Source organism: Capsicum annuum, chromosome 11, assembly GCF_002878395.1.
Source record: "Capsicum annuum cultivar UCD-10X-F1 chromosome 11, UCD10Xv1.1, whole genome shotgun sequence".
In the NCBI taxonomy this organism is placed as follows: domain Eukaryota; kingdom Viridiplantae; phylum Streptophyta; class Magnoliopsida; order Solanales; family Solanaceae; genus Capsicum; species Capsicum annuum.
The window spans coordinates 221,104,593-221,125,999 of NC_061121.1; the positions used below are offsets into that span (position 1 = coordinate 221,104,593).

Here is a 21,407-nt window from a genome sequence, read left to right on the forward strand (position 1 = left end):
GCAAGATATCCTCACCTATTCACTTCTCAAGAGGAAGGCAATGGAGGTAATAATGCAAATCCTTACTCATGATATTCCATAAATTCTTGCTTTTTGCTTTTTAAATTCAAGCCACATGGTACGCCTGTCATAAATCGTTCTTATGTCTAGTGTCGTTTGTTCATAATTTATGTTTATCATTTCTCTTGGTGAGTTTCTTTTGGAGTTTCAATGTTATGGTGAGAAATATAATCATAAGAAAAGTTCATTAGTAGAAATTTCATCCCCCAATTCTAGTGCGTTGAGTTTTACACGAATATATAACCTTCATTCGAGGATGAATGATCCCAACGGGGAGATATTGTAACATCTCACAGCCTTTTCTTTGTGGGGTCCTTCAAGGGAAATTTTGTCTTTTTATTTTAACACTATCCCAAGCAATTAAAAACCCTTTTTATTCATTGATTCCAGAAATTTATTTTTTTGCAAACATGTTACTTTTGTTTCCAACAAATAAACATATTTTATAGACCATCAGTTTTGTGCGTTAAGTTGTCTCTTTATTTTCCTCAATTACTTGTATTAAACCCCCGCTTTATCCACCAGTTTGACAACATAATATCATCGCACAACAATCCTAATTGCCTCTCTCAAACTCAACTTCTAAGAAGCTCCATAGAATTGGCTGAAGGGATCAAGCTTAGTTCCTCCTTGCTATCTAAAGTCCTTTAAACGTTTTGAGGTATGTAGAATCATCTCTTGCACACGTTTTTGAATACTCTCTTTTTCTGTTTTGATGATCTTCTTCCTTTACATGGTTTATTCATTAACTTGATGTGTGGGTTAGAAACTTGATATTTGTATGGATTAAGAATTCTCCCTTCTTGCGTAGACAACTTTGAGAAATTTTGAAATTTGAATTGGCCAGGAGAGTCAAAGCCCATGTTGGGCGTGCTGTAAAACTTAGTTGTTGTAATTGATTTGATTTCAAAAGTCCTTGGTTGTTTCAATCTAATCATCTTGATGCTAGCAATCTTTTCTCTTGGAAGTGTAAGTAATTTAATTATAGCTGCTGAACTACAGGATATTGACTTACATTGCCCTATTTTTATTTGAGGCATTAACCTGGTGATATGTTGTTTGTTGATGCTCTACAATAAACCGTGTTTGCTCGCTGTTCTTGTTTGTGATACACATCTGTTGGTTATAGTGGTTCATCTAAATATAACAATTGGAAGCATGATTCCCCATGTAAATGTGTTTTAGTTGGGTAAAACAAAGTTGCAGGGCACTCATTATATCTTCAGTAATTACAACAAATTTTCCATGGGTTCTGCTGTTTTTTTGCAAGCTGTGGTTAGGATTTTATTCACTACTTAAGGTCTATTCTGGATAGATTTGGTTATACCTATTACACAGTATGTAAATTCCATCTTCCCCAGTAACTCATAAATATAGTTCCCTCAAGGGAGGTGGAAGTCATGTTTCAGTTGCAGCAAGTCTTTCATTAAGGTCCTCCAACGTGTGTTTTGCCTCTGTAGATAATATGCTTGACTTTCTAACTATTTTTTGTTGGCGTACAGTAGACGTGGTACTTCTGTGAATCACTCACAATATGATATGGAAGCTGACTCATCCAGTTCTTCCATTCCTGCAAGACAAAATAAAGTGAAATCCTTAACAAAATGTTTCTTAACTTTTCCAGAGAGCTATCAAATGAAAATCTTATGAAATCGGAGTAATTGAATTTCCAACATGAGCCCAAAACGGCAAAATTATGAACATGAGCCTAAAAGGGATAAACTATGAACATGAACCTAATGAGGGAAACACTTTGAATATAAATAAGTAAGACAACATCATGATCATAAGGGAGTTAGTGAGATGACTGTGAAGTCATAGGTTTAAAACGACAATGCCTGAAATTATGTTTGCCAACATAGGATAGAGATCATTCCGTAAGTCGGATACTCTTTTTTCTTTCAGGTGTCCCGAAAAGGGGCTAACCATGGATACTTACTAGAAAATTATGTCATGTCACGTCCTATGCCCAGCAAGGTATAGGACGGCTTAGCTGATCTGGCTTAGATCAGACTCCATGCGCTCATATGGTGGTTTATGATGGTTCACCACTTTCTCCCACAAATAATCAAAGGAAATAAATTTACCTTAGTCAATTATAAGTTTAGTTTATATTATTATTCCCTTCCGGTTGCCTTCACTTACTTTTACTTTGAATTTTGTTGTTATTTATTGTCTCTTGCTATACTATCCTCTTGAAATGATTTTACATACCAATACATTCCACGTATTGACTATCTTTGGCGCTATATCATTTCATGATGTAGGTTCTAGTGCACAAGTCCGCGGTCAGGCGTCTCATTAGGATCTCTATCTTCTGCTATTGGTGAGTCTCTTTACCACTAGGAAGCCGGATGAAATATGCTGATTATTATTATATATCTCCTTTTCTTTCAGTATTGGTACTTATTAGAGGCTTTAGGTGTAGTTGTCAAGAGAACTTTGTAATTTCCAGTCTTTATTTATCATAGCTATTGGTATTGGTGGACATTATGCGGTGTTAATAAACTTTGGTGAAGTTTTATCTCTTGAGAAAATCATGATTGAATTCTATATTACTTTCGCTTTATCCATTTGTATTAGAAGTATGCTCGGGTGATATGCCAGAACGTTCGCTCATACTAGCTATAGTATTGGGTGTGTGCCACGTCCAGGGCCCCGGCTCGAGTCGTGACAATAACTTAACTGGGTCTCCGGACAAGGCCCCGGACTACCTTTATTTGAAAATAAAATGGAACTAATTAACTATGAGTTTTGACCAAAGAATAACCAAGTCCTCCGGATGCAAATAGGACTCACCACGAGCTGATAGCAAGAGTCTAATAGAATGTTTGACTGCGGACATGAGTTTAAGCACCTAAGTCTATATTATAAAAAGATGTAGTTCCAAGTAGCGTATGATAATCACCATCAATTACAATATTTAGCATAATTATCTTTCATATATTAGGAAGTAGATTATATATAATTAGTCTAGAATATCCGGTAATTATATTTACCATTTATAGTTCTTACAATGTATAGCATTTTCCATGTATAGTTTTCCTTGTAACTATATAAGGAGATGGGCTCCTTCATTCCAATGAAGGTTTTTCCCTTGTTCATATGGTATCAGTGTTTTACCTTTTTTTTTGAGTCGTCTCTTATTTTGTTTTCTCCTTTCCTTCTATTCGTGTTTTTTTTCGAGTCCATTCCAATGGATTCCCATCATCAACGTCCACTAGTGAAACTTGATGGAAGTAATTATTTTTTGTGGGCTTCATATTTTCAAAATTTTCTTGAGGGAAAAGAGCTTTGGGTTCATGTTACTTCTCCCAAACCAAAAACCTCGACTGAGAATGCCGAAGTCATCTCCAAGTGGTGTGTTTCTGATGCAAAGGTACACACATGGATTATGGAATCCATTGATAACACAATTTCTCTGAATCTTAGTCCTACAACCTCTACTCGTACAATGTGGGACTACCTCCAAAGGATCTATCACCATAGTAATAATGCACGAATTTATCAATTAGAATAGTCGTTTACATCTCTTTCTAAGGAGACCGCTAGCATGCAAGAATTTTATTGTTCCATAACGTTGATTTGGAATAAGATGGATATGATCGATGACATTAGTATTCCAGAAGTGATACAAGTGTGATCACGATCATGGACACTTTTTTGAGAATTTTGAAGACTACGTAAAAAAGTGCACGAGCCCAAGTGTGAAGGAGGCCCAAAATTGTCCTTTGGTGCGCTTAAGGGGCGGGGGGGGGGGGGGGGGGGGGGGTGGGGGGTGCTTGGTGGGCTGGGGGTGTGGGGGGTGGTGGGGGGGGGGGGGGGGGGGCTTTGGGAGCCCTTTAATGAAAGGGATCTTTTGTCATTTGTCTATTTTTCCAATGTTGTATAAATAAAACATTGTAGGGTTTAAGTCCATTAGTTTATGTATACTATTGAAAGAACACAGAGAGTCCAAAATTGAAACTAGGGCATAGCACAAGGGTGGAATCACTTGTGTGTTGCATTTGCTTAATACGTTGGTGCTTGACTAGTGGACCCCTCTCTTGTGTCATTGTAAGAGATAGGTGATTGTAGTTTGTGGTGTTAAGGGTCCAAGAATATCACAAGTTCTTGGGTTCTTAAGATTATACCTCCATTTATCTATCTACCTATCTTTACTTCCTTGTAATCGTTGGTTCTTATGTTAGTATAATCCGTTTGTGTTCCTGTCATTGTAACCATGTGTTATCATTATTATCTTGTTCTTCATCTTGTTGGTTAAATCTAGTTTGGGTTGGCATCCTTGGTGTAATAAACACCTTGTAATCTCTTTATTCTTGTCTAGTTAGTGAATCTGAGAGGGGTCACCAAAGAGGTCCTTGGTTTCTAAGACTTGTGGACTGTTTTGGTGTATGTTTTAGTGTCTTCTTGGTATTTATTGTATCAAGAAGCAACACTCTAAACGGTCCTTCAACTACGACCAAAATCTCATTGTCGTACGTTTCTTATGAAGTTACGGCAGAGTTCGAGCATATTTGGGCCTCTATTCTCAACTGCAACTCAACCGCTTTGCTTGAAAGTATTCTTTCTAAAGAGACTCGTCTGGTCTCTCTCTCTTCTCTAAGTTCCTCTCTTAATTCTTTTGTTGCTTACAAGGGGAATTATCGCGACTTATCTATTGTTGACTGCTTCAACTTTTAGGAGAAGGGACATTATGCTTCTCATTACCGCAACCAGGGAGGTTCTACCTCTAAATTATTTTGTCGATATTGCAAGAAAGATGGTCATCTGATATAAATAGTCAAATTTTTCCACTATGTTCCAGCCATTCATCCACTTCTATAACCTTTACAACTACTGTTAATCCTCTTGATGGTTCCTCTTCTTCTTTACCTGCTGACCTCGTCCAACAACTTATCCAAGGTCTTTATGCTGCAGGATTTGGTAAGCCCAAGTTGACTACTCCTTGGATTATAGATTAGGGTGCCACTCATCATATGACTGGTGACTTGACAACCTTTGCTTCCTCAAAGCCTTCTTCTGTCCCTGGAACTAACACTGTTGCCAATGGAATGAATCTCGACATTAGAGAAGTGGCACTTTAAAGTTTATCTTCCCTGATTCTCCTTTTCTAGTCTTATCTAATGTTCTTTATGACCCTAAATTGTCTGCTAATTTGATTTCTGTTAATCAGCTTGTTGACAAACATTGCTTAGTTTCTTTCTCACCTAATGGTTGTCTTATTCAGGATCTGAGAACTGGGAAGATAATTGGTCGAGGCCATAGACAAGGGGAACTCTTCATCTTATATTTGGGATCATCCTCCAACTCTCATAAGTGTTTTGTTGCTCCATCTTCTCAGGAGGTCAACTCCGCCAATGCTCTTTGGAAACTGTGGCATAGGCGTTTGGCAAATCCTCATACTAAGCGTCTCAAGTTCTTGTTTTCTTCTGGGGATTTAGTGTCTAAGATAGATTTCAATAATAATGTCATTATTGATTGTGAATCTTGTGCTCTTGCAAAATCACAGTTGTTGCCATTTAATAAAAGTATTCAATATACTACTTCTCCCTTTGAACTTGTTCACTCTGAGGTTTGGGGTCCTGCAAGCTCCAAGTCGCTCTCTAGCAATTTTTATTATGTTATATTTTTAGATGATGTAACCCGATTTACATGGATTTACTTTCTTAAACACAAATCGGAGGTATTCAAGGTCTTTAAGTATTTTTATGCCATGTTCTTACTCAGTTTGAGAAAAATATAAATATCCTTCGCACGTACTCGGGCGGTGAATACATCTATAAAGATTTTGAGCATTTCTTCGCTACTGGAGGTGTCATTCATCAGAAAACTTATTCTCAGCAGTCTCAGCAGAATGGTGTTGCTGAGCGGAAGCATCACCATATTATTGAAATAGCCTATGCTCTTCGACTTCATGCCAATTTGCCACAATTATTTTGGGTTGACTGTGTCCACATAGCTCTGTATCTCATTAATCGGATGCCCACTAAGGTTCTCCAAAATCAGTCCCCTTTACAAAAGCTTTTTGATACCAAGCCTTTGTATGGCACTTTCCATGTTTTTGGATGTACATTTTATGTGCTTCTTCCGAGATCTAAGTACTCTAAAATTGATGCCAAGTCTGCCAAATGTATTTTTTTGGGATATTCAGACACTCAAAAAGGCTATCTTTGTTATGACTTTGATGCTAAACATATGAGGATCTCACACAATGTTCTATTCTTTGAGCACTCACTCTCTTTTTGCTCAACTGTAGAATCAACAGATGCCATTGCTCTCTTGACTCCCTTATTGTCCTATTTTGTTGATGAGCAAGGACCTAATGTGAGAGTTCCCCTGGTTTATCCTCCTCCTTCACCATCTTCGGATCCTAGTATCCCCTCTCTATCTCATATTCTTCCCTCTTACGAACCACTACATAGTGTAGTCACTACCAGATCTGGTCGGGTTAGTAAACCCCCTTCCCGCCTATTTTTTTTGTCTTCACTTGATCATATCTCTGTTCCTAGATCTTATAAACAGGCTGCTGATGGTAAAGCATGGACCCTTGCTATGCAAATTGAACTTGATGTACTAGCCCGAAATTATACATGGGATCTAGTTCCGGCACCATCGGATCAAACTGTGGTTGGGTGTAAATGGATCTATGCCCTGATGCAAAAGTCTGATGGCACATTGGATCGATATAAAATGCACTTGGTGTTGCAAGGCTTCAAGCAAGAGCATGGGATCGGTTATGAGGAATAGTTTGCTCCCGTGGCTAAAATGACTATTGTTTGTATATTACTGGCTATTGCGGCAGTTCAACAATGGGACATCTAGCAAATGAACGTCACTATATAATGCCTTTTTTAATGGTGAGTTATCTGAGACAGTATATATGAAGCCTCCTCCTGGATTCTGCACTTCCCCATCCATGGTATACAAATTGCGGAAGGCTATTTATGGCTTGAAGCAAGTTCTGCGTGCTTGGTTCTCCAAGTTGAAGTCTGTTCTTTTGCAAGGTTGCTATTGACAGAGTCATAATGACTATTCTCTGTTTATCTCTTCCTCATCACGAGGGATGGTTTTTGTGCTAATATATATCGATGATCTCTTGATTACTGGGAATGGTGCAGAAGGTATTTTGCAACTTAAAGGTATGTTACAATCTTCATTTCAAATGAAGGACTTGGGGCATGCATCTTATTTCCTTGATCTTGAAATATTTCGTAATGTTGGTGGCTATTTTCTCTGCCAACAGAAGGTTACCAAAGAAATTTTGGACATGGCTCACCTGACTGATGAAACCACTATTGATACACCCATGGAGCTAAACACTCATTATTCTAAGACTGATGGGGAACCTCTCTCATACCCGACGCCTTGTTGGGAGCTTGGTCTACTTAACTGTCACTAGACCTAACATTGCTCATGCAGTTCATATTCTTAGTCAGTTTGTGTTTGACCCTTGAAGGCTTCATCTTACAATGAAAGTGCTGTAAAGATTGCCACCAATATTGTTTTCCATGAACGAACCAAGCATATCGAGATTGACTGTCACTTTGTTCGGGAAAAAATTAATGACGGTCTTATTTCACTTCCTCATATTTCTTCTAGAGATCAACTGGCGGAATTTTTCACCAAGTCCCAAACAAAGAAACAACATGAGTTATTTATTGGCAAACTTCTGGTTGACGACCATCAGTTTGAGGGGTAGTGTTAATCACCATCAATTACAATATTTACCTATCATATTTAGCGTAATTATCTTTCATATATTAGATAGTAGATTACATATAATTAGTCTAGAATATTCTGTAATTATATTTACCATATATAGTTCTTACCATTTTATAGCATTTTCCATGTATAGTTTTCCTTGTAACTATATAAGGAGATGAGCTCATTCATTCCAATGAGATAGAAATTCAAGGTTTTTCCCTTGTTCATAGAGTCAATGTATTGAATGTATTGGAATGTAATAAAGCTGAATTGAAACATGAAGTATATACCAGCTAAACAAAGATTGAACCTGAACATTATCTATAATCGAATTATGATAAGCAGCTGAATACTGAGATATGATAAAAGAACTTCTGTAATTTGCAATAAGACTGAAGAAACTAAGCTAATGCAATAAACTGAATAGCTGAATCATTTAAAACAGGTAAAATAGTGAATAGCTGACTTTCTGAAATATGAACTGCACTGCAGCTGAACAACTGAATTGTATAAGTAGATTTTTATGCAAACAACACAAATAATAAGTTAAGGAAACTATTGAATTCTTCTCTTTTTTGGAGGGAGTTTCTCGTAACTGACGTACACCATGTGAGCTCATGATTATCAACGTCTTGCCCATATTGGCGAGAGCCATTTTATACCTTGGGGGGGGGGGGGGGGTATAGGAAAAAATATAAACCTATGGATCCATACTGAGCCCTCTTGGTAAAAGAAGAGTCATCTAATTCGGAGGACTATCTTATCCTACCTTAGCAACATAGTTCTAGGCATGTGTTCTCAAACCCATACCCATTTTGGTGTTAAATATTCCTCCCAAAACATACTATTTGCTTATATACAAGACTTAAACATACACTGAAACTCATGCTTGGAGCCTCAACCCAAAATTATATCATTATATTCTAATGTTGGTGAGCCTTAACTCTAAATTTCTATAAATCATGCTAGTCTGAACTTTAAAGATAAGCAAAATCATTCATCTCTTTCAAAACATGTCAACATGCATAAAGGGATTTTATAAACTTTTCTTGAATGTGAACTTTCAATCTATGAACCAGTTTTCCTGGAAGACATGAAATAATTCAATAAAAACATAAAATAGACTTTCAGCATAAATAAGTAAATTCATAAGGTTCATAGGAAGAGTCAATAGACACGAAATAAGAATTAAACTAAGGGAAAGACTCCAAGCTCAAGGGATTCCTACTATTGTTCATGGAGGATTCACGTAATTATATCAAGAGATGAAAAAATAAACTTTGAGATTTCAAATTCGCAAACCCAAACTTGACTTATGGAATAAACAAAAACTATAACTTGGCTATTCGGAGAACGGGGTGCCCACACTGAAGGTTTAGCCTTACATACCTGGGAAAAACAAGAGCTTTGGAGAAGAACTTGCAAGAGTTGGTTGAAACCCAATGCTTGAACCTTTGGAGGTGACTCTTGTTTCTTGGAATTCTTGAGAGAAAGAATTAGAACTAACATTGGAATTCTAATTATGTTATATGCTTAGGGACTTTAAAGATTTAAATTGAGGATTTCATAAATGAATAAAGGACCAAAGTAGCCTCACTTAAACGGAGTTGGGGAAACAATCTCACACTTGGAGGGGGCAAGGTGCCAAGCGCCTGTCAATGTGGAGGGGAGACATATTTTTCCCAGTGGCTTGTGGTGCACACATGACTCCTTCTAGCGCGGCGCACAACCCTCTCTCACATCCAAAAACTCCCTTCCAAGTGTCAGAACTCATCCTAAACAATTCTTAAACATTCTAAGGATCAAGAGACTTAATTTTGAAGCTAAAAGGGACTGAAAGACTATCAACATGGAACAAAAATTTGGGAGGTGTTACACAAGGTTACCTGTTTCCCCCACCATCTTACCAACACACCATTGAGTAAATTTATCGCTAAAGGCTTGGATATATAGGACCAAATACCTAGTATTTTTGTCTCTGATGAGATTGAATCTAAGACCTCATGATTTTCAATCAACCTGGTGTATACTATATGTTTGTTTTTGTGTTATAACCATGATTGTCACATCCCAAAATAACCCCTAGGCGTGACTGGCTCCCGACAACACCACTTGCTGGAAGAACCAATTTACTATACATTCACAATATCTAGAAACACTGAGATGAAAACATATACAACTCCATATGCAAGAAATAATCATTAACGCAGGGTAATTATCCAATAAGATGCCACATAGCGATTTATGAAAACGACAATAGTTTAGATAACAAATATCTAACCCAAGTCCGATAGGAAGTTCATGGAGCATCTACACAGAGTTACATGAGTTCAACGTTTGGGCATACAAACCCAACAAAAGGAAACACAAGCTAAAAATAACTAAAGATGAATGACAGCCTTCACGAACAATGCGAAGGCTTACTTTAGAGATAGAATCCACACATAAAGACAGTCAGTCACGAGCCTCTCTCTCTACATCTGCACATATGCAAGTAAGGAGTGAGCTATATAAATAAAACCCAGCAAGATCCTCGACCCGATACTTTAATACCCCTGGAACAAGTATTAGAAAATATAAAATACACAAATAATATGTACATAATGTCTCTCATAAAGTAATGTCAATAAGATCCAAAAGGAAGTTCAAAAATACCACCCTATATCTCAACTCTATCCACACTCACGACTTGTCATAAATGGTAGTGAAGGTGATTTGCCTAGCATCCCAACAAGTCCACGGAAGCATATATAATACCCCAAAAAGTCTACTACGCCAGCATGTACAAGCCCCTAACTTATTACGGTAGCATAATTAATGCCCCTAACATATTATGAAAGCATAAGTAATTCTCCTAACATATTACGACAACATAAGTAATGCCCCTAACATATTATGGAAGCTATGTATGCCCCTAGAGACTATAACGGCTGCAACGAAAAATATGTTTAGCACCCCTACATCACCTCACTTATTATAACTAAACAACTCTCACCAAACTTTACAAATACATATCCACAAATAATCAATACAACTGATTATACCAAGTTGCACGCTTGTTCCAACACATGGACTAGGCAGAAAAACATAATTTTTATAAAGCAAATTTGAAAAGCAAGCATCAAAGCTTAAAGTCTCACTTACCTTGTCAACGACAAGTTCCACAACCTCGCTATGCGTAGAACGCCAACCAAATAGTCTTCAATGGCTTCAATCTATGCAAAAATATTAAATAACAATATCAATTATATTATTCGGGGTCAGATTACAATATCCTTACTGTTCAAGGTTAATGCTAAACCTTAATATCTCACATCATTATCTATGAATTAAGGATAATTTAATAAGGGAAGGGTGCCAAAACAAAAATTTCAACATACTAACCAATGATTTCTAACCCATATCTCAATAACTTCACTATTTAAATTTCTACCTTAAGAAGCGATTCCAGTGCCAACCATTACTCTCATCACTAATCAATTATTGCCTTAACATTATTATTTCCCTTACAGTAACAAAGAATGGTTGGATTGGTTGGATTCTACCCTTACAGTAATCAATTTCTACCCTTGCAGTAACAAAGAATATTACAACAACACTTTATGAAAATCTCAAACATATACACATATATTAGTTACTGTAGCAACAGACTATTGCCACTTTGAAGAAGATCAAACATACATTATTTACTGATTTTCCAAAATTCTATGCCAAAACTACAAATGAATTCATACCTTATCACTTCACAAAGATGCCTGCCAACACCGTGTAGATACTCTCTGTTTATCTCTCTTTTTTTTGGTACGTTGTTTTGCTTTTTGTTTTTCCATGGATAAAAGATCATATATATAGCCCTAGTACCGTGAAACTGAATCTTGACTTGTCCCCATGTAATTCCTTAATTAATATTAATAATTAGTTATAATTACCAATTAACTCTTCATTAAAAAGAAAATAATAAGTTGGCTATTATATTCTCCCCTACTTAAAATAACGTTCGTCCTCGAGCAGGTCTAGAATCATACTTGAAATGTCAAATAAGTGAGGATATCTAACTCACACCTCCTCCTCGGACACGTAAGTAGCTTTCTCGGTTGGATGATTACACCATAATACCTTGACAGAAGCTATCTTCTTTGACCTCAACTATCGCACTTGCCTATTAAGAATAGCTATCGATATTTCCTCATAAGTTAGATTCTCATCAAGCTCTACATTCTCTAGCTGGATCTTATGGCTATCATCACGAACATACCATCTAAGCATAGACACGTGAAACACAGGATGAACTGCAGATAATCTTAGAGGTAAAGCAAGCCTATACGCCACCAATCTAATTCGGTCCAAAATCTCATAAGGACCAATGTATATAGGACTTAGCTTACCTTTTCGGCCAAATCTCATAACTCCTTTCATGAGAGAAACTTTTAAAAAAACTTTTCCCCCTTTTCAAACTCCAAATCATGGACCCTTTTATCTACATAAGACTTATGCCTGCTTTGTGATGTCTTAAGTCGGTCCCGTATCACTACAACCTTCTCTAACACTTGTTGAACTAAATCTGGACCGAATAGCTATGCTTCACCGGGCTCAAACCAGCCAACTGGTGAACGACACTTGTGACCTTATAGATCCTCATATGGTGCCATTTAAATGCTCGACTGGTAGCTATTATTATAAGAAAACTCTGCCAAAGGTAGCTGATCATCCTAATGGCCACCAAAATCAATCGCGTAAGTTCTAAGCATGTCCTCTCAGATCTGAATAACTCGTTCAGAGTGCCCATCGATCTGCAGATGAAAATTTGTACTCAACTCAACCTGCGAACCTAATGCTGTCTGAAAAGATTTCCAAAATTTAACAGTAAACTGTGCACCTCGATCAGAAATGATTGCTATAGGTACCCTATGAACCTAAACTATCTCCTGAAGGTAAATTTTCACTAATTGCTTTACACTATAAGTAACCCAAACTGGTATGAAATGGGCAAATTTTATAAGTCTATCCACTATCACCCAGACTGAGCCATGCTTCATGATAGTATTTGGCAAATCGATAATGAAATCTATAGTAATATTTTACCAGTTCCACTCCGGAATAATCAATTTTTGCATCACTCCGCCAGTTTTTTGATGTTCATATTTAACCTGCTGACAATTTAAGCAACTAGTAACATGTTTCAAAATATAAACCTTCATACCTTTCCACTAGTACAACCCGCATAAGTCTTGATACATTTTCGTAGCACCAGGGTGGATAGAATATCGCAGCTATGAGCCTTATCAAGAATTATTTATATCACGTCACCCACAACGAGAACACACAATCTTCCTTACCAACATAGCCCACCTTTAACATCAATAGATAAAGACTTAACACCGCTATTCTGCACTCAATATTGAAGCCTAACAAGGTAAGGATCATCATATTGGGAAGTCTTAACTTGCCCAACTAAGGATGACTAAACCACCATAATGGCAAGTAATTTTCCAAGCATGATTGGCTAAAGACTGAATATCTATAACCAAAGGTCACCTTTCGGCCAGAAATTGGGCCAAGCTGCCCATAAACTTCCTACTCAAAGAATATGCTACTACTTTTGCCTTCCTAGAATGATACAATATAGTGAGATCATAATATTTAAGTAACTCTGTAACGTCCTGCAATTTGGGCTACAATATAGACCATGATTTCGATGCGTTGTTAATCCCGAAGCCATAAAATCCTACGCCAATACGGCATGTTAATTATTGTGTAGCATGTGAAATCCACTCAATCTTGAATTTAGACCATAGAGGTCATACAACTCAAGACGAGTCGAAACTATTTTGATCGACTAAGTTTTAGTAGATGTTGTAAAGTGTGTCAATTTCCTTCGACCATAACTCCCTGTATATGTCGAATTAGGTAACCTACTATGTGTCAAATGATAGGTATTTGAGTTAGCTTTCCAACGATACCAATTTGGATAAAATCTGACACCCGAGTAACAAGTTATGACCTTTCAAAGTGATAAGCGATGCCTAACCAATCGCCCATGGCCACTGGAAAGAATAGGAGATAGCCTAGGCAGCGCCTATATAGCAGCGCCTATATAAGCATAGGCGATAGCCTAGGCGGCACCTATGTAAACATAGGCAATAGCCTAGGCGGCACCTATGTGAACATAGGTGATAGCCTAGGCGGCGCCTATGTAAACATAGACAATAACCTAGGCAGCGCCTATGTGAACATAGGCAATGGGATGGGCAGCGCCTATGTAAGGAATTCTAGTGATTTAAACACTCCGTGTTGAGGACAAAGTGATCCTTTTCCACCCTTACTTAGCCCTAAAACACAAGATTTAGTTCCAAGGACCCCAAAATACATATTCTTTCATCAAAAGTGCTCAAGATTCTCCTTGGGTTTTCAAAAATAAAAACCCAAATAGTTCAAGATTTAACCGTAGGTTTTCAAAGATAATTACATATTCGGAATCACCAATCCACAAGCTTCAAGAAACATCTATTATCCTTGGAAATAGAGGTACATGGGGTTATCCAAAAATCTCATTGGTGTAGTTTTATGAACATGCATTTAAATGGGGGTTTTCAATCAAAAGTTAATATCTTGCTTACAATATGATTTCTAAGTCACTTTCTTTATGACATGGGAATTGTTTGCCTATATACTTCAATGGTTGAAACCATGCATATGTGATTTGAGATTTTCCATAGAAATTGATAAATATGAATGATAAATTGTTTTTAAATTCCCATGATAATGTTTCAATACTCCATATTATATTGTGATCAACAAAAGAGAGCATGAATTTGAAATAAATATTGTTCACCATTTGTAAATGATGAAGCACCTTGGTTTTTACATGATTATGCATAAGTGGATGTGACATTGATGACTTGCAAGTCGGGTATGATGATGCCCTTCAAAAATATGATATGTGATTGAAAAATTTAAATGAAATTTGAATGCATTGATTTTACATGAGAAAGGTGGATGCCCAAAAAAGGCATTTGAGACACAAGGGCTCATCGCTGGAATAACGTATTTGTCAACACAGAATATTGGTACCAGGCTAAGCGATCTGTGTACTTGACTTCATGTCATTCTCAAATTGGGACTATAGCTAGGAGCCCAAGCTAAGTGATCTTGGGCACTATCATTGGGTCGAGACACCATGTTGTGTGGTCATGAGTGTCTTTCCCTCACTTATACTCTAATCTCAGCGGCAACCGAGGTTTGACAGTTGGTGTAAATTATGTAGGGTATTTCACCTAGCTCAGTTTCATTTCATTAATGATGAGAAAAACTATTGCATTACACCCATGTGCTTTCAAAAGGTTTTGATACGAAATTGCTTTGTAATGGCTCTCAACTATATTTTGTAAAAATATTATGTTTTGCTTTGATATCTCTGCATGCCAGTACTTTTGTGTTGACCCCCTCCCCTCTCTAACCTCTCAGGTTTAGAGGCTCAGTCTAGGGGTCAAGAGAACCAGTAGATCTTTCAGAAAGAGTTGCAGAGACAAGTGGTGAGCCTTCTATGTTTCAGAAGGTCTTATTACCTGCAGTCCTTTTATCTTATATTAGTTTTGGGTCTGCTGGGGCCTTGTCCCAGTTTTTAGATAGTTACTTGTTTCAGTCATGTAGTAGAGATTTCGCAGATGATTTTTAAGATGTTGATTAAAATTGTGGGACATTATTCCCCATTATTGTTTTCATATGATTCTTCACCATGTTTCCATTATATTGTGTTTCTTCCATATTACTTTGATTATATGAATTTAGGTGCATGATTACCAAACAGATAGGGGTGTTTTGGGCCTCCATGGTTCGAAGTGCTCATCACGGCCAGGCCTTGGTTTGGGTCGTGACAAACTTGGTATCAAAACACAGTTCATGGTCCTAGGGTATTTGCGAAATCACATCGGGTAAAGTCTTGATTATGGGTGTGTAGCGTGCCACACTTATAAGCAGGAGTCTACAAGACGTTTAGGAATGTCTCTCTTTCTTCATGTTCTAGTTCGTGCAACAGAGTCAGAATGTTCCTCCTTCATACTCTAATTTGTGCTATGGTGACGTCCATATAAAAGTAAAATCATCCCAAATTCTTTCCTTACTCTGATGTTCTCAGACCCGTCACATTTTTGGGGTGAATCAAGTGCAGAAGTTTAAAGTCTAAATGGTATTGCCCCTTTGGATCGTGTCATATAAGATCTTAAAATTGTGCAAGGACTTGAGAAGATTCCGTTATTGTTTCAGAGTGTATGGGTTCTATTGTGAACCTTGATCTTCACGAAATCGTGCTTTTCAGCCTTCTATATTGAGTATATTCAGCCCTTTTCAGAAATTTATATTGCAGATGTCATACTTAAGGGAAAAGATGTGTAGTAAAAGTGTTGGAATTGTATATCCACTCAAATAGTAGTATAATTTAAAGTGTCGGTGTCATGACCTATTGGTAGCAAGTAGCGTGTGTGGATTGTATGATAATCTGTGGGGGTAGTATTTGACTCAGATTTTTTTTATCTATACAAAGTAAGATGTCTATTCTCAGATTATGGAATGTTTGTGTGACAATTTTCTATCTCTTGAAAATATTTTATCATCGTGTTGGTGAAACTAAAAAGTCTAGTGAAGCTGTGTGGGGCTCTTTCAATTCACTAGCATAGTTGCCTACTCATTCTTCTTATTTTATTGTTCAAACCACAAAAAAATCAAATTCTAGTGAAGCCATGCGAGGCCTATTTCGATTCACTAGCAATTTGTCGTTCAACGTGTTGTTCTTGTGTTGGTTGAATATATGTATAGCTGAATCTTTTTGCATGAGATAGAGTTGGTAATGAAGCGATTCATCCTTGTGTGTTAGTTTATTAGTAGAAGATAGAGAAGGAGTTATTAGGCTAGGTGAATTATCCTTGCTTGAAGTATAAAAAGGGCCAGATTAGCCAGTAGGTTATAAGTATAGACTCATGGTTGTTGTGGACTTTGAAGGTAGTATAAATGTACACTTGGGTAAGTAATTATGATGTGAGAAAGCAGTATAAGTAGATACAATTGTACAGGGTTATAATATAAGGATAAGGTTGACCATGTCTATTATGACGCTTTAACCCCCTTGACCCTCTTTTCATTGGTAGTTGTAAACTAGTGCTACTTGTGAGAAGGTATGTAGTAGATTTTCGAGATATTTGGGTAGAATGTCCCAATTTGATGGATTAGTATATTTATATTATGTTGCATTCTTCATTGGTGGTAAATGATTGATACTAAACTATAGGCTTGAATTTAAATGGTGTGGTGGTAAATAGTGGCACGAGCTTGATGATGCATATTTTGTGGGATTAAATTAGTAGGCTTGATGTGCTGAAATAGTACATGCTAATGGATTATGATAAGGAAAACCGTTAGGTCATGATCAATTATTGTGGTTATGAAGTTCTAGTGCACTAGTGTTTCGTGATGTTTATTTCATAGTTTCCAAGTGAAAATTTCATGTAAGGTTGGGTTGTAAACCATGCATAGCACTAGATATTAAGTTTGAACAGTTGATGTCCATGAAGGTGGATATGAAGATTTCTTGGTTAATGAATACTAGTTGTATAGAAGTGATCTAATAGACTTAAATGGTGCATGCAATAGAGTAAGTTTATTTGATTCGTAGTGGTGTATGATATTGTATGTATGATGTAGAAGTATGCCTAAGGTCATATGAGGTTGCGGCATTTTTCTAAGGCTATTACTTGTTGTGTGTGGCTAGTGGTACCATTGAATTGTTAAGTAGAGAAAGACTAGTTAGATGGTACATGGTGATCTAAATAGCCATGTTAAGGTATTTTGATTGATAGTGTTGGGCCTTTTGAGGTGATCTTGATTCTCATAGTAGAGGGATATAAATTTAGAGTCGCAATAGTGTTAGGCTCTGTGGAAAGAGATATGGTTCATCAACGGCTTGGTGATATCCATGTTAAGTGTTAGTATCTAAGCTTGACTTTTGAAGGTTAAACTGATAGAATAAGTGTGCAAGCATTATACTATGACTATTGGTTGCTAGAGAAAGATAGAGTGTATCCCGGAAGGTAGTCATTTGGGCTAAGTTCTATGATATACATGTATTGTTATTTTTTTTCAGACCCTAGAGTACAGTAAGTGTAGTTCAGTTAGAATCTGGTAAAGGATCTCCCAAACTCTAGATAATGACTTGAAGCTAAGGGAGGGATGACAGAACGAATGACCAAGTAAGGCTCTCAGATTCTAGTAGTGATGTAGTATGATTTAGAACGTCAGAAAGTGAGGGTGAGACTCAACCCATTCTTATCTTAGTATTTTTCAGTGATCCCAATTCCTACTCAAGCTTTACGTTTCAGTTCCGTGATCATAGTTCGTGATTCCTGTATATGATAGAGAGTCACGTACTCTTCCAGTTCCAAGATAATGAGTTCTAGTTCATTCAAGTAGTCGGAATCACATTCCTTATGTTAGGAACTCTAGTTGAGGTCATGCAACTCATGACGCATGTACTCACTCTTTATAGTATTCTCAGTCCCGTATAAAAATCTTCTCATGCTTCAGGATCTTATGTTTTAACCTTTTAGTGACCCTCCCTATGCAATGATAGTGGTGATGATGTAAATGTTCTTGCTGATGGAAGATCATAGTATGTTTGTTTAGATAAGGCCATAAGTATGAAGTAAGATTTGGGGCCAATCTTTGATATATGTGATGTTTAGTGAAAAAGTTTGTGTGTATGTTTTAAGGTAGCGCGTGGGAGTTATATTGACAATAGTTTAGAAATTATGTGAAGTATGTATTTATGGGTGGTTGCCTTGAAGTAAACATGTGGTTATAAAATAGGCTTGAATGACGTTTTGGGATTGTAGTGGAAGGTCGCAATATGCATTAGCGACTTCATATTAAGAGTTCAGAGTAGTCATTGAAGTGGTAAGGCATGTTATGCTTAGAATGTGATCTTTAAAAGAGGTATAGAAGGTGGCATCATATGGTTTAGAATAATAGCATGGTGTAGCATGTTGTATTTTTGTGACTTAGAGTTAGGCTTGATCGTGGGGTAAGGATTAAGCTATTTTAGACATTAGTAGAAAAATTTGTCAATGCTCATATAAGAAATTTAAGCTGAATTGAATGAATATCATATTTATAGGGAATAGTATAGTTAAGGGATATTCGGGAAGTGCGCTAAGCCTGAAAGTAAGAAGTTGTATTGCCAAAGGTCTAAAAATTCTATCCTAATTTAGGAGTTATATGTCTATATTCTAGACTGCAGAGTAGTGTCAATGTTGTGATTTCCTTAGTTGGATGTCTTGTGCAATCCGTACCCAAGATGCATGGCTCCCTATTACTGCTAGAGCTTCCTTAGAGAGAGTGTTGAAGAGAATACTCCAGTTAAGTATGAGGGTGTAGTATAATTCAGTCTGTATGGCCAATAAGTCAGTTTAGCAGTCAGATTCGCATGACTTGTTTTCTCGTCTTTGCACTTATTCATGCTAATCGAAATCTCAGACATGCTACTATTCCAAGATAGAGTATACCATTAGTTACGAGTATAGCCCAGTTCATGCATCATGCATTAAATTCAGATTCCAAATGTTCAGTCATGATTCAATTCGTAGGTGCCCTGTGCATCGCCTCAGTTTTCCAAGTATTTTAGTGAATTGAACATTCATAGAGGGACAAGGTCCCAAGGGGGAGATACCCCATTCAGCTGCATGCATAAATTCCTATTACAAGTTCCGCACCAATTGTTATTGCGTATTCAATCATACGTTCGTACGTCAGTTCAGTCAGATATGCATGCATTAGAAATGCATGTTCAATAGAAAAAGTTTAGCCTATCAGTGTATTCAGTTCTGCTTTCATGAGAACAAATCAGTAACAAATCCATGCATCAGGTATGCATGTTCATTATGAAAATTCAGCTTATGAGTAGCTTCAGTCGTGTATTCCATGCATCAGATTTGCATGTCCGATATAAGAATTCAGAACATCAGTAGTTCCAGCCATTATGGTCATGTTTCAGATCAGTGTATTCTTTATTAGAGGACATGTCGTGTCTGTGTTATTCCATACCTCTAAGCTTTAATATGTTCTTACCCATCATTCGAGGATGAATCATCCCAAGGGGGATATAATGTAACACCCCGCAATTCATGCTACAATATAGACCATAATTTTGATGCGTTGTTAATCTTGAAGCCATAAAATCCTATGCCAATACGGCATGTCAATTATCGTTTAGCATGTGAAATCCACTCAAGGTTGAATTTAGACCATATAGGCCCTACAACTCAGGACGAGTCGAAACTATTTTGATCGACTAAGTTTTAGTGGACGTTGTAAAGTGTGTCAGTTTCCTTTGATCATAACTCTCTGTATATGTCGAATTAGGGAACCTACTATGTGCCAAATGATAGGTATTCGAGTTAGCTTTCCAACGATACCAATTTGGCTAAAATCCGACACCCGAGCAAGAAGTTATGACCTTTCAAAGTGATAAGCGACGCCTAACCAATCGCCCATGACCACTGGAAAGAATAGGCGATAGCCTAGGCGGAGCCTATGTAAAAATAGGCGATATCCTAGGCGGCGCCTATGTGAACATAGGAAATGGGATGGCCGGTGCCTATGTAAGGAATTCTAGTGATTTAAACACTCCGTGTTGAGGACAAAGTGGTCCTTTTCCACCCTTAGCCCTAAAACACGAGATTTAGTTCCAAGGACCCCAAAATACATATTCTTTCATCAAAAGTGCTCAAGATTCTCCTTAGGTTTTCAAACATAAAAATCCAAATAGTTCAAGATTTGACAGTAGGTTTTCAAAGATAATTACATATTCGGAATCACCAATCCGCAAGCTTCAAGAAACATCTATTTTCCTTGGAAATAGAGGTACGTGGGGTTATCCAAAAATCTCATTGGTGTAGTTTTATGAACATGCATGCTTTTAAATGGGGGTTTTCAATCAAAAGTTAATATCTTGCTTACAATATGATTTCTAGGTCCCTTTCTTTATGTCATGGGAATTGTTTGCCTATATATTTCAATGGTTGAAACCATGCATATGTGATTTGCAATTTTCCATGGAAGTTGATAAATATGAATGATAAATTGTTTTTAAATTCCCATGATAATGTTTCAATACTCCATATTATATTGTGATCTACAAAAGAGAGAATGAATTTGAAATAAATATTGTTCACCATTTGTAAATGATGAAGCAGCTTGGTTTTTACATGATTATGCATATGTGGATGTGACATTGATGACTTACAAGTCGGGTATGACGATACCCTTCAAAAATATGATATGTGATTGAAAAATTTAAATGAAATTTGAATGCATTGATTTTACATGAGAAAGGTGGATGCCCGAAGAAGGCATTTGAGACACAAGGGCTCATCGCTAGAATAACGTGTTTGCTGACACGGAATATTGGTACCAGTCTAAGCGATCTGTGTACTTGACTTTATGTCATTCCCAAATTGGGACTATAGGTAGGAGCTCAAGCCAAGTGATCTTGGGCACTATCATTGGGTCGAGACACCATGCTGTGTGGTCTTGAGTGTCTCTCCCTCACTTATACTCTAATCTCGGCGGCAACCGAGGTTTGACAGTTGGTGTAA

General features: G+C 37.1%; 1 long non-coding RNA gene and 1 pseudogene across 1 annotated transcript; both read left to right on the forward strand.

Annotated features, from left to right (window-relative positions):
- The window catches only part of LOC107848418, a 114,931-nt pseudogene that overhangs the window by 64,685 nt on the left and 28,839 nt on the right, over positions 1-21,407 (forward strand).
- Positions 507-6,059, forward strand: LOC107848419. The gene is made up of 3 exons (XR_001667994.2): positions 507-721; positions 2,328-2,386; positions 5,291-6,059. It is a non-coding gene; the product is annotated as an uncharacterized LOC107848419 (long non-coding RNA).